The sequence below is a fragment of the Megalobrama amblycephala genome, linkage group LG15, assembly GCF_018812025.1.
Source record: "Megalobrama amblycephala isolate DHTTF-2021 linkage group LG15, ASM1881202v1, whole genome shotgun sequence".
Lineage (NCBI taxonomy): Eukaryota > Metazoa > Chordata > Actinopteri > Cypriniformes > Xenocyprididae > Megalobrama > Megalobrama amblycephala.
Window position 1 is genome coordinate 28030402 of NC_063058.1, and position 5661 is coordinate 28036062.

Consider the following 5661-nt stretch of genomic DNA (forward strand, 5'->3'; position numbering starts at 1 on the left):
GACCAAATAAAGTGGTAATATGTTCAGATTCTTTTTCAGCTTTAATTAGTATAGTACATGCAAGATCAGACAGAGATGATTTATTAATGGAAGTATATTTATCATTATACAGACTGAAAGAGGCTGGAATAGTGGTGTATTTCTGTTGGGTACCAGCACACATTGGGGTAACTGGTAATGAAGTTGCGGATAAACTAGCAAAAAAAGCACTAGACAAGAGGGAGGTGGATGTTAAAGTACCTATGGGGAAAAAGGAGGCAAAGTCGATTTAAAAGAGAAAGTTAATGAATAAGTGGCAAATGAGATGGGACAGTAGTAGCACAGGGAGATGGTGTTATAGTATCACACAGACAGTAGGGAGGATACATTGTCAGGGAAGAAATAGGAAAGAAGAAGTATTGCTGTCTAGGTTAAGATTGGGACATACAGGGTTAAACTCAACACTGGCAATAATGGGGTTACATGAAATGATTATGTGATGTGTGTGAGTATCTGAAAATGTATGTCATGTTTTATTTATTGTGTAGTAAGTATAATATTTTCCGGGATGTTTGTTCAGTCATCTGGAGAATGGAGAGGATAGAATGAAGAATGAGGATATTTTAGGCAAAGGTTTAATGGATAGACAGATATATAGAGCACTAATTACGTTTATATATGATTCAGGTTTGGGATTTAGAGTATGATATACTTGAAATGTTGAACCTGCCATGGGGGCTGAGTGTGGACGGAGGAGCTGAACACGCAGCGCCGGATGAAGCTCAATGAAACCTCTATTGCAGATATGATAAATAATGATGATGTATGTGGGATGATAGAGTAGGTTCAACAAGGAAACATAGTTAATGGTCTATTTGTGAAAGAAGGAAGAGGAAATAGTTTTAAACTTCAGACTTATCACCCAAGGTTAATTTGCCATCCAACACAGTAGGTGGCGATAATGCTCCTTTGGAGTTAATCGCCATTAAACAAGAAGAAGAAGAAGAAGAAGGCGGAAGTACCAAGTCAGTGTTTACAACTTGAACGTGCAAATACTAAGTCAAACGCCGTTTACAAAAAAAGGCAAAACAACAATGTCGGACGAGGAGAAGATGAGTTTTTCACCCTGCCCTACCTTTTGAACCAGAATACACAGAGGAAGAAATTAGGCAGATGGAAGAGACTGCTGCGGCGACACACACCTCTCCAGCATCGGGCAGACGTGGTGGTGCACATGTGGCAAATGCCAACCATTGCCAACAGAGGAAGAATCTCAATGCTGCCACGACTGGACCATTTCAATCCCGCCATTAGAATCAGTCGGTGAGTCCCTGTTTCCATCTCACTGCATTACCGGACAAAATGGATTTCCACCGTTACTAAGCAACAGCGTCGCACACCGAACGTGAAGCTCAGCACCGCGCCACGTCTTTAAAATTCGAACGCATTGTTTTCTATGAGTGTACACACCGGCGGCGACATTCGGCGCCTGTCCGCGGTGCCCAGCTACGACTCAAAATCCTGCCACGCCACAGAGCGCCATGTGCATTGTTTTACATTAAATGTATATTATATTTCTCTCAAATCGTTGTTAATGTACTACTGACTTCACCCTGTGCTGCAAGATACATTAGTTTTACACTTTTAGTTTAACAGCTTGAATAAAGTCTAAAAATGTATAATAAACGTAGCCTTTTCTTTCATTTTGCTTGTTGTGCCATTTTCCATGTACACTAACCTCAGTGCGAAATATTAAAGCATATGTAACGTTTCCCTGTTGATGTAAAACACTCCCATTGTGCAGCTCTTCTATCAGGAGTCGAGTCAAAATTGAGCTTGCGCGTCCGGTGTGCGACCCCCTTTAGAGGTGTTTTTGTTCTGATGGAGAAGGGTATGACAGTCTGATGGCACTGACAACAAAGGATGGAAGAACCATTAGTTGTTTTACCTTTTTTTGTAAACGGCGTTTGACTTACCATGTGTCTCAATCAGCTCCCTAGTTCAGTAGTCAAGGCACTGATCAGGGAATCAGCCACATTCACTTTCATGATATACGGATTCACGACCTAGGGAACTAGGGAGCTGATTGAGACGCAGGGTTAGTATTTGCACGTTCAAGTTGTAAACACCGACTCTGTGCTTCCGCCTATGTCAAGCGTGACCTTTTTAACGTAATTGCGTATTACGTGACGTCACGAACGCTCATCCCAGAACAGAGCAAGGCGAGCATTTGTGCTTATAAAACGTAAACTTTTTTTTTAAATGACCGATCGTTTCGCTAGATAAGACCCTTATTCATCGTCTGGTATCCTTTAAAGCCCTTTGAAGCTGCACTGAAACTGTCATTTGGACCTTGAACCGTCTGGTGCCCATTGAAGCCCATTATAAGGAGAAAAATCCTGGAATGTTTTCATCAAAAACCTTAATTTCTTTTCGACTGAAGAAAGAAGGACATGGACATCTTGGATGACATGGGGGTGAGTAAATTATCAGGAATTTTTAATTTGAAAGTGAACTAATCCTTTAATATTATAAAGCAATGAGAATACTTTCTGCGCGCCAAAGAGCAAAACTAAATAAAGACTTTTCAACAATATTTAGTGATGGGCAATTTCAAAACACTGATTTATGAAGCTTCTGAACTTTATGAATCTTTTGTTTTGAATCAGTGATTCAGACCTCCTATCACATGGAGACTGCTGAAATATATAGGTCTAAAATCGTCATTTTGGGGGGTTTTTTTGGTGCACAAAAAATATTCTCGTCGCTTTATAATATTAAGGTATAACCACTGAACTCACATGAATGGATTCAAATATGTTTTTAGTACTTTTATGGACCTTGAGAGTTTCAATGGCTTCAATGGAGGCCTCACTGTGCCATCGGATTTCATCAACAATATCTTAATTTGTGTTCTGAAGATGAACAAAGGTCTTACAACTGTGGAACGACATGAGGGTGAGAAATAAATGACAGAATTTTCATTTTTGCATGAACTAACCCTTTAGGTGGCGACAACCCAGTGTAGAACAAAGCTCTTTTATCAGGTCAGTTTTCTGTTAGCTAATCACACACACCTACACATCTGTTCATGGACAACATTTGAAATAGAATCATCTTACTCGTGTTCAGATGAAATTCCTTCATCTTTGAAGTTCAGAGGATGATATTTAGAGCTGATACTCTTCACTGACACACTGCTGGGTGCTTGTGATGCGTATCTTTGCCGTTTGCTTGATATGCAAAAACACAGAAATGATACAGTTATTTACAGACATTTACATGTTTCTTCATTTCACAACCTGGAGCTGGTTCACAGAAAGGCAATCAAGGAAATATTTTACTATGAATTAATTCACAAATGCACACATTTTTTACATATTATGAATGTATTGTGCTAATGAGGTTTAAATGATGATCAGTAGACTAAACATAAATTCATCTCTCTCTTTGTCTAAAATAGAACTTTATTTAAATGTTATCATCTGTAGTGTTATTTATTTATTTGTTTGTTTGCTTAATTGTGTCCTTGTATTTAACAGAGAAGCATTTTTTTTTAGGTTTACTTCATACCTGCTACTGGGCAAGAAGTCACCATCTTGTATCCGTTCTGCTCTGTCCATGGTTTAAACATTAAACCACATTATACAATTAAATAAACTTATGTTGTTGGACGATGTGGTTCCAAACGATTTTCAAATCTTTCAGAGATTAGATACTTATTTACCCTCATGTAAAATATCCATCTATTTTAGGACTGTTTCTCTCTGATACTTCCTTGTTTCTTTGTTACTAAGCTCTTCCGCCATCAATTCTAACTGCACAGTGAGAAGGCGAGAAGCAAAGCGTGGTAAAGTTAGTTTCACTTTTAATATTCACCTGCTTTAAGGGCCATCTAAAAATTCCACCCACAGAACATAAACGTAAACAATGTTGATTAATTCACATGACTTGTGACTTGTAAGTTTTAATGTAAACCGTAACATAACGTAAATCTCAGTTGCTCCTGAGCTTGATAATGATATGTGGGTTATATCCAGGCAGCATGGTTTCCATCTGGGAATGGGCTGTACATGGGCAATTTATATGGGTCCCATGGGGGTTTCACAATGTGGGTCACATATAGGAATGCCCATTTTGGATGATAATATGGGACCTTTATAGGACCAATGTGGGCAAAATAATTTCATGCATAAAAATACATTTTAAAATGCATTTGGTTGATAGTCACTGTTATACAAAGAACAAATAACATTACAGATAGAATCTGATCTGTATAACAACTTAATTAAAAGCATTATTTTCCATTGTGACATTTAATTTTGTTTGCATTATAAATATCACAATGTTCACCTGCCTACAAATAAATCAAAATGTATTTTATTTCCAATTTGCATAGGCGGGAAGGAGGGAAAATAAGAAATGTCAGAAATTAAAGGGTTAGTTCACCCAAAAATGAAATTTAGTTACATTTGGATGAAATGAACTTAGAGAGAAGCATTTTGCTTAATATATGCTCTAGAACATGCTAATAACTATGAAAACTCCATAGTACCCATCTGTGACAACTACCAACCGCCTAGCAACATCATAGCAACCACCCAGGTTACCATAGCAACCACCTAACAACCACCCAGAACGCCCTAGCAACTGCCTAGCAACACCTTAACAACCACCCAGGTTACAATAGCAACTGCCTAGCAACCACCCCGAGTACCCTAACAACCACATAGCAACACCTTAGCAACCAATCCATGTACCCTAGCAACCATATAGCAACACCCTAGCAACCACCCCGAGTAACCTAGCAACCATATAGCAACAACTTAGCAACCACCCCGAGTACCCTAGTAACCACATAGCAACAGCCTAGCAACCATCCTAAGTACCTTAGCAACTGCATAGTAAAATCCTAGCAACAACCTTGAATACCCTGACTCTATCTATCTATCTATCTATCTATCTACTAAACTAAAACGTAAACTTTCAAACTGAAAATTTTTAAAACTACTTCAAACTTTCTGGCTAGGCTTTTTCAAGCCAACTTAAAGTTTGTCTCAACGAACTTTTTAATGTTTCTGGATGCTTCAGCGAATCACAACTCACTGGGCCAGCTAACCAATCTGAGCACATTGCGTATTTTAGAGGGAGTGGCTTCATAGACCCAGGAAGTCAAACGAGCTGTTCGAATGACAGTGGAAACAGAGGTGTAGAATAAAGGTAAAGTATATGAAAAATACTGTGTTTTTGTTTTTTTTAAAGAAGCATTAAGACATGTTAAACTGTGCCCCAAAAACACAATCAAGCCTAGAAAAAAACACTGAACCACCCCTTTAACATAAATGACTCTAATGAAAATTATACATTTTGAATAATACAAATCTATTTTTTTATTCGGTTTAATTCTCAACTAAATATTTTTTGGTGTTGTGGTGTTTTTTAATATGTTGTACCTTTTCTTTTTTATCATTAACCACAAAATTCCTCAATTACACCATTAGCTTGCATATGAAATCTTTAAATTTTTTATGAAAAAATCACTTTAATAATGATCTAAATTAAATTTAAGTTGTTTGTGGATATTGATGTAGGTGTTTGGGAGAGAAAACTGCCATCTGCTGGTTAGAGAAAAACCTGTAGGAATTAGTTTTAGAAAGAAAGGGTTTTGACTAGGGCTGCACA